Source organism: Dermacentor andersoni, chromosome 1 (genome assembly GCF_023375885.2).
Source record: "Dermacentor andersoni chromosome 1, qqDerAnde1_hic_scaffold, whole genome shotgun sequence".
Lineage (NCBI taxonomy): Eukaryota > Metazoa > Arthropoda > Arachnida > Ixodida > Ixodidae > Dermacentor > Dermacentor andersoni.
The window spans coordinates 105,793,831-105,807,006 of NC_092814.1; the positions used below are offsets into that span (position 1 = coordinate 105,793,831).

The 13,176-nt window shown below is 44.9% G+C and overlaps 1 protein-coding gene across 2 annotated transcripts in view; it reads right to left on the reverse strand.

The window, feature by feature from the left end:
* Positions 1-13,176, reverse strand: part of LOC126545554 (uncharacterized) — a 143,932-nt gene that overhangs the window by 39,306 nt on the left and 91,450 nt on the right. The window lies entirely within an intron of this gene.

The following is a 13,176-nucleotide window of genomic DNA, read 5'->3' on the forward strand; positions in this document are numbered from 1 at the left end:
CAGGTTTGGCTATTTTGAGCTGACAAGCGCAGAGCATACAATGCGCGCTAACGATCGTGTTTGCAAAGACTTACATTACTATGCGCAGCGGAAAGGTCTGAAATATCAATCCGAACGCCGTTTTCTCTTCCCCTCGCCGCGACCGCGCTCCAAGCCTGATGGTGATGTAGTCGTGTCCACAGTGCGACGTCACTCGTGATGACACGTAAATTCAAGAATTATTCAAGGCAACACCTGTTATCTGTGTGACCTGTTGCTTGAATTGACGAATTGAAGTTTAGAGAAATAATAAAACACACAAACGGAACGTCTGCATGTTTTTTGCTTTACTTCACACTGAAGGAAGAGAGATGTACTTCTGCTTCGTCTGCTTGTTTCCACGGTCATGGAGTCACATGCACAGGTACCGAAACTATGCCATTTTCTACAGTGTTCCCGTGCGTGATCATGCTCTGCGATTCGCTTGTTCTGCCTCGGTATTCGTGTAGCACTGAATTATACCGCTAGTCATGTGTCCTTGTGCACAGCGCCTGAAACTAGACATCACAACAGCTCGCGCGCAATGCCGTCAGCAAAAGTGCGCAACGCTGAAAAGAACAGAAAAAAAAAAGCAAGAAGAAAAAAAAAGAAGGTGGGGCCTGTGACGTATGCGTCACGCGATCCTTGAGGTCCAGTATGGGAGAACGCAGGGAAGGAATTTCGCTTGCGGAGCCTAGACGCGGCGATTGGTGAGCGTGTCTCACTATGCAGTGGAGCTCGCCTTCTGAAATTATGGGTTCATGGCACTGAAATATTTCTATCTCGACTAATAATGAGCAGATATGAAAAATTTTTTTGCGGCAGAACGCTCTCTAGAGGACACCTAATAACTCACAGCATATAACCAAAATTTGCTATGGGGCCTGGTGAGGGGCCCTTTAAGGTAGAAATGGTAATGCTGCAAGTTTCTAGAGGTGATGGTGATTTTTCATATTTAATGGCACTAGCATAGGCGGAAAGTTTTCATTTTTCTGGGGCCTGACTTGCTTTCAGAACCCCACACACATATTATATATATATATATATATATATATATATATATATATATATATATATATATATATACGGGTTTAGGTACATATATAGGCACTATATATATATATATATATACAGGTACTCTGACAAAGGCTGGTCCACCAGTCGAAAATGTTAAGTAAACACACCTTACTTCCAAAAGGTTTGTCGTCTCTTTCCTGCATATATATATATATATATATATATATATATATATATATATATATATATATATATGTATAGGTTACTTGACGGAAAACATGAGAATTTACAAGCCTGAGTCCTCTCACACCACCAGGAATCTGGCGTCTCTCGGTGCTGTAATCTTCCTTCATGTAATTGTCGTATACTTGGCTATCACTAATACTGCTTCGCCTTTTCGGAGAAAATGCAGCTTCTCTCTCTCTCTTTCTTTTTCTGTGAGTTCAAGTATAAGCGCTGCTACACATGCCTGCTGTTGATTTTGATATCGAGTGAATCAGGCTTGGCCTCATTTCAGTTACTAGGTGAGTTACACAGGGTGCTCCAATTATAAAGGATGCGGGTGGGAGTGCAGTCACGTATCTTTCATATTTTGAGGGTTTATTTATCAGTCAGAAAAAAAATTTGTATGCAATTAGTACGTCACTGAAAATACCGCAATTAGATATCCCTTGGCTGTGCCTACACGTCTCTGACAGTTTGATAATTAGGATAGTATGTCTCGAGTTAGACAATTGCAATTACCTAATTAAACCTCAGTAACAAAAAATTACTGGCAGCTACTCCACTGTACTGGAAACAATATGCACCAGAGTTTTTTCAAGTAATGCATTGCTCATTTTTAAATCTTGGTGAATGAGAGTTCATTGGGACACACTGTATACATTTATGACCTCTGCATGCAAGTGACAATGTTTCCATCCCTAATAGATGTTATAAATTATTAGAAATGCTTTTTCTTTTCATGAGTCGTTAGCATTGTTTACTGGAAAGAGAAGCAATACTGAGACGCATATCACTCCCGTGCATTTCACATGCCATTGATAAAAGACTCTGCCAAAGGGGTCACTGAAGTCTATAGGTCTTTTTCAGGGTCAAAAAAGCACGCAAAGCAATTTGAAGCGAGGTGAACCTACAGCAGCATATTCATTCTACAGGCATAGGCTATCCATACCTTCAGAAATAATTGTTAATTGGCTACATCCTTCTCTTTGAAAAATATAATGAAATTTGTCCTGTGTATATATTTAAATATATTTTGTATGTGCACAGTGTTTACAGTGTAAATTTAGAACAATGTTGAAGTGAGAAAATACAGATGAGGCAGCCGCCGCAGGTGCTTCTAATGCGCTTTTCTCCTATAGTCAGGATTTGCAGAAATAAAGCGAAAGTATGAATTAAAAGCCATGCCTGTCAACGCCAACATTGATGTAAGATATTAGCCACAATAAAATTTTAAGTGAAAAGGTTGGGGCAAGTCAAAAGAAACCTAAAAGGATGTGGATGAAAAAGCTCCACTCTTAAGCAAAATTAAACCCTTTGGGTCGTACCTTGCCACACAACAATAATTGTCATCTGTCTTGTCTGCATTTCCTTTAACGCTGCCAGCCCGGTACTTCCAAGTGATGAACGGCATGCGCGTTATCAGCATGACAGAGCATTGTCGCCAAGAAAGTAGCGATCGCAGCGTTTTCAAGAAACTCAAGCAAGACAGATGACGATTATTGTTGTGTGGCAAATATACGACCCAAAGGGTGCAACTGCCTTTAGAGTGTAGTGCGCGGGAGCATGTTGGCGACAATCTTCGCCGCGTAGCTTTCCTCTTTCCATGCTGCGGCCGTCTGTTGCAGGTCAGTCCTCTCCCTCTCTCAAGATCTCCAAGATAAAAACGCAAACGCAGCACTGCGGGGTGTTTTTTTTTTTTTTTTTTTTTTTTTTGCCATAGCAATTACATGGACAGTCCAAGCGCATTTCTGCCGTCGGCGTCACCGTCGCCGCGCGCCCTACCCTGTATGTGCGTGCGAGGGGAGCCGACGATCGCAGCTCAATCTCGCCTGCACAAAAGGGACGAATGCGAAGCGGAAGTGCACTAGCGGAGAGGGGGGGGGGGGGGGGGTCGCGAGGCCCTATCTTGAGGGCGATCTGCGGGCAGAGTCTACCAGGGTTGTCAGATTGGGCTATTAATAGTCAAATTGGGCTACTTTTTATGCGGGTTGGCGTCGAAAATTCAGAGTTTACTACATGGCTATATTTGGGCTATTTTTGTCTTTAAGGACTTCCAAGTCCCGAGGACTGCGTCAACACTGACAAAATTCGAGAACGCCGGTTTATGAAAACCCAAAGCTGATTGCTGCTACTAAGATATGTAGACAAGCTTGAAGGCTGTGTTAGGCAATGTCGGCGCTAGGAGGATGACGTTAAGCTATAGGTCTATTCGATTCAGCCAAGTTTCTCTGCACCTATTCACGGTGCGCTGCATCTAGGCCTTCGATTCTCCGTGGTGCAGCGGTGCACCCTGCACTCCGCAATTGAACGGGGCGCAAGGCAACGTGCCGCCGCGGTGCAGTGTACCCTTGAACCTTCCAGCGAGTGGGTGCAGCCTGGCACACCATAACTGGCACCCCCTGCACCTTTTTGTTTGCGGTTCCGTGCACTTTTTTCTGAATCGAACAAACCTTATGGCTGCCATGTTGATACGCCATTCCAGCGCTAAGCTTTCTTTTTATTTGGGCTCGGCGCCGTCTGCTGCCGGTTTACGCGTGGTTTAATACGGAGAACAGTAGGGCTGACAGCTGTCGAGTGAGTGTTCCGTGCCGGCTGCTATAAAGCAAACTACTTACACAACAACTCAAGTATACAAGGTCCTGAATACTTGGCTGTGCATATTGAAAACAAGATTTGCGCTCACTGCTGCACTGTTCCTGCTCAAATCTTGCAGAACAATCGCATTTAGGCGTCGACTTCGTTTAGTATAACACTTAGCACGATTAGTCGCCTGTTTTTTAAGACAAAAATTAGAAACTGTTTTCGTCTATGGGAAAAATGGCATCTAAAAAGCCGGCCCTGGCACAGACTTGTGTCGCCATCTGCAGTCGTATGCAGAAAGCAGCGTTTCAGGGAGGGCTGCCACGTGTTGCCCGCTCCTGGAACAGGCGACTGCCCTCCCCGAAACACTGCTTTCTGCAGATGACAGGTGGCGAGACAAGTTCATGCTTGCTAATGCTTGCGCCGTCGCGGCAGCAGCTCACATCCCCATAAGCGCAGGCAAATGTGTACTTTTTTTTCTTCTTGGAAACCAGGCAATTAAGTGTGCCAAGTGTTACACTGAACGAAGTCGGTGCCAAAATGCGATGGTTCTGCAAAATTTGAGCAAGAAAGAACAGTGCAACGGTGAGCGCATTTTTTTTTTTTTTTTTTTTTTTTGAACATGTGCAGCCAAATATTCAGGACACTGTATGTATGCTTGTAGTGGTGAGTCATTTTCACCCGTGGTCCTTCAATGTTTATCAAGGGTTGCTTAATGCTTGGTTTTACCGCAAATAACATTATTTACACAGTAACAGTACGAAAATATCCGCAAGTCGCCTTAACGAGAAACGCGACGGTTCGAGTCTTGACGTACAGTGCGCGTCACCCTCGTGCAGAGCGCGGTAACGACGGCCGCCGGGGCGCACCGTAGGCAGCTAGCGACGTCTAACGGTAGCTGTTGGGTTCGAGATAAGAGGTGTCTGGGCACGCATCAGCCGACGCGTCCAATCTCGGGCCCGGTCACTACTGTTAGATGTTGCTGGCTGCCGTCGTTCCCCTGCTTTACGCAAGGGTGACGCGCACTGCACATGCTCAGGGAAGCTCAGTAATCTCGACTGTCGATCACAATGAAATGTTCTGCTCCAGTATCACCAAGCATCACCAAGTTATAGGCTAGCATCAGGAATTCAAAAAGCAGTGCTGGAGATCTAATGTTCTGCCTGTTGTCTTAGCTTGGTTTGTCCTTACTTGCGCTGCTTCTTTCGAACGCAGCCGTTGAAAGCATGTTGTTCAGCCAGGTTTCACGGACAAAGATTGATCTGAGAACCCACATGCCGAATGAGACACTGCATTAAGTTTGATCTGGCAGAGAGTGGGGACTGCTGCAAAGATTTTCAGCCAGATGAACAGTTACTGTCGCGTTTCAACTCTGCAGTTCTGTATGGTCCAAGTTGCAGTGGGAGTTAACTCAAATGGGGCTGGATTGTATATTTAATACATTTGCATAAATTTCCAGCATGAGAAGTATCAACTGGGACATTAATGCAATGTTTCCCATTCTTTGTTTTAGTCAAGTGGCTTTGTATTACGTGAGAGTTTCAATTGTTTCATGGTACTTTTTTTAATGTTGCATATTATTACAATGATAAGCTCTGTAAATACATGTTCGTCCACAGTGAAGATGGCAAGGCAATTGCTCACCAAAGGTCGGCGAGTGATTCCCTTGCCAACATCAGTATGATAACTCGTCGATTTTCATACCGTACTCCTGCGTCAATTTTTTCCCTTGAAACTATGTGCATACGAGTAATTGCAATTACGGCTTACTTTATATATGCACATACTTTATGGCCACTGTAATTACTCTTTGTTCATCTTACTATTCATTACATTGTACTTTGCTCACGCGTATTTTCAAGCTGTGATAAAAAAAAAAAAGAAAACTATGTTCGACATACATAATGGGTGTTCGTGGTACAGTTACATCCATATTTTCTTATTTTTGCCTACATCGCAGTAGTGGTTGGGCAAAGAGTTATTGCCAGTTTGAAAAAGTATATATGGTGTTCTACTGGCTTCCTATTCTGATGTATAGTGCTTGAATTTGTTAGACAAAGCGGTTTATGCTGTACTTAACTTCATGACAGCCGTGCGCGACCCAAAAAATAGATTTTAACGCGACAGCGTTAGGAGCTCATGTTGCAGAAAAGTCGGTGTCGGCGGCGTTGGCCGTGAGCGAAAAATCCAGGAAGGCAATTCATAAATAAAAAACAACTTGCAAGATGGGCTGGGTGGGAATCGAACCAGGGTCTCCGGAGTGCGAGACGGAGCCGCTACCACTCAACCACGAGTTCGATAGTTCAAAGCAGGACAAACTTAGAAAGTTATATTGCATTGCATATCTGTAATTATGAGCATGTAAATTACAGAAGTTGCAGTTACACGAGTAGCTAAGTATGTTTCCACTACATTTCTTCTGCGCTCTGCGCACACGCAGAGCCATCTTGCGGCAAACACAGAAGACCCCATCCTTGCAATGTACGGCGCTGCCCCGACACGTGGCGCGCCACTCGCCCCATGATCGCGTCCGCCTTCGTGGCTTGTCGCGGCCTGGCTGTCCATGCTGATCACGACGTTTGGCTCGCGTAGATCGTTTTGAGTGGGCGGTGCAAACGGGGTGCGATAGCGCTATTGCGTTCCACTCTTGAAGGTGAAGCTTAAGCGTCCTCCCAATTTTGTGTGTTCCCTAGTAGAATTAAATTTCTTTATTTTTTTTAATCACTCAAAGTAAAGTACACAGCCCCTCTCGAAAATTTCGCAACACATGCATTTGTGCCTGCATTCACAGAAACGTATATGTTTTTAGATTGCATGAATTTTGCCCGCAAATCCCTGTTTAAATATTGAGAAGTTCAACTCTTTTCAATGCTAATACCAGCTGGACTATTGCCAGCACCGTTATCCAGGTGGCAATTAAAATGATAAACTTTATTCACCTATTCTGTTGTGAGCCAGCACGTCGTTCTGTTTGCTCCCACTCACAGGTGAATTGCAGTCACAACTGCCACTTCTTCCCACAAGGAAAATGGGAGAAGGTTTCAAGTTGTCTCCAGAGTTCAGTTTGCCTCCAAGCAGTAGCATTTGCTAACTCAGCGTCAAGCTGCTTTCAAGTAAATTGAAAGATAAAGAAAGAGTGGCAGAGAAGTAACATGTTTATCGTATAAATCAAGCCTATAGGAAAGGCATCCCTATTTTAATGCCTTGAGTTGGGGCCACCTCTTGGTCACTCGATCGTGACCAGCCAAATCTGATCCTCGAGGTTGGAGCTGGCAATATTAAGCCCGACTCTTACAGAAAAATGCCTTGGGTAAAGTGAGGTGTGAATTAAAGTTAGCTCAAAATGTGGCTCAGTAAATAACAATAAAGTCATGAGTAAATCGGAAAAGAAATTCTTCGGTTCACTGTAACAATGAGTGGCATCTAAATCCGCGTCCGAGTGGCAGCTCCCACTAGAATTCTTTACACAGATCTTGAGGCCAGTGTTGTGCTGGTTGCATGCGGTGGAAGTAATTTTAGAGCCGGAAAAATATGTGGTGATATTTAGACACCATCTATAACACACCTGCAGAACATAATCAAATGTTTTGGCCATGTTTTTGGCTACTTTTCACTCTCTCAAAATTTTGGTATGGCTATTTTTGGGCTACATTTTGAGATCATTTGGCTATACCCTAGAGTCTAGTTGCATTGGCAGCTCATGGCTTTGTGCATGCTGTGCATTCTCGGTGCTCACTCTGCGCTGAAACCATAGACAGCACGAAATGGCACAAATGTCACTTTGCTCGCTGCTGTTGCCGTGTTTCCGCACGCCAGCGTTTTGACAGCAAGTGTCCGTATTCATCCGGTCTGATGTGTTCATGTTTGCTGTGCACGCTGACACCATGCTTAGTATTTTAGTTAGCAAGCGAACGTTTACAAGTTGATACAGCTGATAAAAGTACTATACTTACTTCATACGGCTGTCTGCTAATTTTGCTATCGCAATCGATGCTTCGCCTTTTGGGCGAAACTGCGTCTTTTCTTCTTAATTTTTTTCATGTCACATATTGGAGGCTACGCTCATTTACGTGGTGTTCTACTGAGAAGCGGCACCAGGAAATACCTATAACATGGCGGCCGTGGCATTTATCGGCACTCGCAGTACCAAAATGCATAGCCTTTGAGATTCGTGGCTATTACTCCAAGGAAAGCATCGCTGGGATACGTTTTTGGACGCCACCTATCTGTACAGTGGAACTCAGCAGCGTGCAGCTGGTGCATATACTAAAGCAGAACGGAGACCAACATCGCAGCAGGTTGTGATGTGTTTCGAGAGTGCATTTTAGAGTGCAGCTCTTGTTCCTGCGGCGAGCATTGGTGCGTGCAACCAGTCACGCTGCAGCACTTGCGCTGCACCAGCCGAAATGCCGTCCCCTCTAGACTTCAATGCATGCGCCGTTGGCTGTTACCTTCGGAGCATGCGCAGAATCATCCCCAACCTGCGCACCGCTTTGAACGGCTGCCTGTGACCGTCGGTGAAGCGGCGTGGGCACCTTTTTTTCCGTGCCATGCAGTGTGGGTAGTCGCATTCGGCGCTATGATCGCACAGATGGAGGAAGAGCCATCTCAACGTCGGGCATGTCGGGCCGCGTTGGCCACATCTGGTTACATTGGCTTCGCCAGTGCTCCAAACTGTAGACGTTGTTCGCGTCAATGTGACATAACATGTGCGTGCACGCATTGGCTGCGCCAGTGCTTCAAACTGTAGACGTTCGCGTCAACATGACATAGCATGTGCGCTCACGCTACATTGGACTATATACGCGTCTTAACCAAGCGATCTTTTTTCTATGACTTTCATTAGTTCGAATTTTGTATCATTAAAATTTTCGTAGCGTCATCGCAGAATTCGAATTATCTAGCTTTTACTGTATATGCAATATATCTGTAAAGAGGGCTATAAATCGATGATTGTGTAGATGCCTATAAGGTAAGTGGACTACAAATGTAAGCCTATACGGTAAGATGACATGAACTGCTGTTATACACCAAACTGCTCCAACACATACTTGTTTTAAATGAGCAGTGTGCCCTCATCAGAGCCCTTCAGCACAAGGTCCCAGAAGCCTGTGCTATTCTCGTGAAACCGCACTATTCTTGTGAAACTATCCAAGCTAAAACCTCTATTCATTCAGGCAGATAATTTCTAATCTGACTGCATTTTAAGTAATTATAGAACTAATTTACAATAAGAAACATTGTAAAAGTCAAAGTTTTGCTCAGACTAGTTGTTCAATCAATTTCCAGTTGGCCTGATAATGCTGACAGGTTTAGAATTTCATTCCTAAGGACTGACAAAGAGAATTTATTATATATACAGTAACCCCAAGTTCCAGCTGGAGGGAAGGCATTTGCAAAGAGCCTGTATTTTACCAAAGCAAGCACAGGTTAAAGCTTGCAGAAAGAAGTCATGCAGACAGATTCAGTGGCAAACCCATTTAACAAAGTGAGTACAGTCCTCTTTGTCTACATGAGGTAGATTGTTTTATTAGAAGTATTATTGGTGTCATATGAAATGTGAACAGCGGAGTGCATGGTCAAAGGTACTGTTTGTGTCATCTGTCAGTCATAAGAGGCAGCCACACATGTCTAATTTGGCTGCTGGTAGCAAGAATGCATACACAACAGGAATATTGTTGCTTCTGTTTTCTTGGATGGCAAGCCCGCACACCTCTACTGCACCAGCAGCCAGCGATATTGCACTGCACCAGTAGCAGCTGATGTAAACACGGCACAATCTGGCACTTCAGTGGCAAAGCGAGAAAATGAGCATCAAAGCAAACAGAAGCCAAAATATCCATGCTGGGTGTGCAGCCGCACTTCCAGGAGCCAAACCCAGTTATGTGCAACGGCCTCCAATGATGAGTGGCAGACGGTATTAAAATGTATCTTTGGCCACATACTCTGCTGTTCAAATTTCATTTTATGCCAACACACATTCAGATATTTAATATGCTCACGATTTTACAAGATTGTGCAGCCATCAGAAAACAGATAAAATGGCTTTGTCAAACAGGCAAGTAAGGCAGGATGATAAATTAGCTTACATGTGCATAACTCAGAATACAAAATTTTAGGTATAATAAATTTTAAAATCACAAATGAGCACGGCATGCAAAATGACAAACATTATCTAGTACAGGACGACGCAACGAGCTATGGAAAGAAGAATGATAGGTGTAACATTAAGGGATAAGAAAAGAGCAGATTGGGTGAGGGAACAAATGCGCGTTAATGACATCTTAGTTGAAATCAAGAAAAAGAAATGGGCATGGGCAGGACATGTAATGAGGAGGGAAGATAACCGATGGTCATTAAGGGTTACGGACTGGATTCCGAGGGAAGGGAAGCGTAGCAGGGGGCGACAGAAAGTTAGGTGCAGATGAGATTAGGAAGTTTGGAGGGTCAACATGGCCACAATTAGTACATGACCGGGGCAGTTGGAGAAGTATGGGAGAGGCCTTTGCCCTGCAGTGGGCGTAACCAGGCTGATGATGATGATGATGATCTAGTACAGGGGTAGCCGAATTGCAGCTCACAAGGTGCATGCTGCTCTTCTCAGACTTAATCATGGCTTGTAACCAGCTGTAGATGAGGCATTCACTGTCCAATACAATACATATAAATATGCTCAATACTGCACTACATATTTCTCAACTAGTTAGTTTCCACAAACATTTGCATCTGAAGTTATCAGAATCTAGACCATTGATCCTCAGCAGGCAGAAAAAGCAATCAAAATGCAGCCAATCGTACTGAGGTCTCAAACTCCCATTATTTTGCAGTAGCTAGACCAAAATCATGAACTCTTTGGAGCTTTATACCAAAATTAATAGAAGGCCAACTTGGTACTATACTCGTGGACAACTTTCTGTGGCAATGAAGGGAAAGCTATGGAGGCAAAGCGCACACAAGTGAGAGCGCTTCTGCAAAAGAATCCCGCGTTTTCATCCACATTAGTTTAAGCTGGGGAAGAGAAAACATAAATGCCTTATTAGCAGGCTTGTGCGAATAGTGCTTTTTTGGTTCGAAGCGAATAGTAAATCTTCTCGAATAATTTCGAAACGAATACTTCGAATAGTAGCAAGTAAAGAAAAAAAAACAGCAGAGGGCCAAGATCTGGAATTTATTCAAGGAAAGTAAACAACTTGATTATTTACGAAAATTTACAAATTTTCGTGCAAGCACACTAGCTGTTCCACACGCTGGGGTTTGAGGTGCTCCCTTCTGCAGCTTACAACGGCTCCTGCAGTAAAAAAAAAAGCCTTTCACTTCTTGTCTGGGTGGCTGGTATCGAAAGATACCTACGGGCAGCTGCAACCAGGTTGGGTAAAGGTGGCTGCCCTTGCTTTTCCACCACACAAGGGGGTCTTCCGACCAGGAAAGAAGGGGGGCCTTGAAGTACCCAGCAACCTCATCCGAGATTGTACGGCTTGACTGATGATGTGCACGCGAACTGAAGTGTGTAAAAGCACTCCACACAGAGTCCCCTGATGGGTCTGCAGAGCAGGTGCTGTTCTCACTTGTTGCTGTACCATGTTGATCAACTGGCACAGTCTCTTCTGCTGCCGTTGCGATTAGAGGGAACGCCCATTGCTTTGCGCGTCGTTCAGCATAACAGACATTTTTGTATCTAGGATCGACCAACATTGCCAATGCAGGAAGGCATGACATCTTGATATCAGGGAACCTCGTCTTAATGCTACGCAAAAGGCTTGAGGCAAGCAATGCTGCCTCACCACCTTCGGAAACATGTTCAGCTAGTACCACCTCGGTACACTGCAACAGGGGAATGGCTTGTGACAGCGTGGGATATCTGTCCCCAGACAGTTCAGTTGTGGCATGGTCAAGTGGCTTCAAGACTTGCACTGCTGCATTCATGAGCTTCCACTGACTTGCGTTCAAGTTTGGAACTCCGTCAGATTCTGAAAGTTCTACAGCGATGACTGTACGGAGCTTCACGAGCCTGGCCATCATGGCATGCTCACTGTCCCATTGCATTGGGATGTCTTGTATAACCTCGAGAGGGTCCAGCTGCATGTTTCTCTCAATTTCCTGAAGCTGTCCTCGGGCCTTCACACTCTGTTTGTATCTAGCCATAATCACTCTGGCCTTAGCACAGAGCTGCAAAAACCCTGACACTTCTCTTTTGGCATCACTGATACACAACTGAAGAGTGTGTCCGAAACACTGCACACCACTCCAGGAGGACCGCGCTACAGCAGAAGTTCCTTCCATTACCTGTAACGACGAAGATCGGCACAGTATCGTGGGCTGGAAGTTCCCAGTCCTCGATGACACCTGCAATAAACAGCTCCAGGTTTTCTGCAGTGTGAGAGCCTGTCATCTCCGTGCAAGCCAATGCATGCACATGTTGCACGAAGACACTGTCCATGACATGACAAGTTACAAAAACGTAGCTGTCATTTTCATTTGCCCGCGATGTTCAACCATCAGTTGTGATTGAAAGCGACTCCACTCCGCTTGCAAAAATGTCCCCGAGCTTCTTTTTCACCTTCTCTTTGCTTGATGCGTAGAGGTCCGGAATAATGGCTCTCGAGAATGTTGTCCGAGACGGCACAGCGTAATTCGGCGTAGCGAACTTCATCATGTCGAGGAAACCCGGTTCTTCGACAATGTTGTAGGGGTGCATACCACGAGCTACGAAGCAAGCTATCACTTTTGTCATCTGCTGGGCTTTTGGGGCTGACGCTTTCATTTTCGGCTTGAAATTGTCGGCTATGGATGGCTGCTGACCACTTGCCTTGCTTGCCCCCTTGAGCTTGAATGGCCTTTCGCGTGCGTCCCTCTTCTCTTGGTAGTCTTTGTGCAAGTCCGGATGTCTCCTTAAATGTGTTGCTAGAGTTAGTGACGTACTTGTCGGAGTCTTCAGGACTGCCTTGCGCTTAAGATATCGAGCTTCGGTTCCCAGCGGAATCTTTACAAAAATGTTCCAAATCGGATTGCTGGCCGCATGCAATCCGGTGGTGCTCTCTGGAGTGGTCCAAAGCGGCCGAGATTGATCAAATGCCGCCGCGGCAGAGACAGAGTCACCCACTAAACGCAATCGACCACACCACCACGACGACGAGATGCATTTTTGTACGCCTTTGTTCTGAGTATAGTTCTGTTTTCCTAGTTTGGATTGGATTGGATTGGATTGGGAAAAGTATTACTGAATCCAAATCCGAAACTTCCGAAAACGCCTTCTCCCTGTCGCGTGTGGCTATTCGTTCGAGCCGAGTACTTCAACATTTCCGAATAACAAAATTCGAATCGAAGCGAATATCGAAT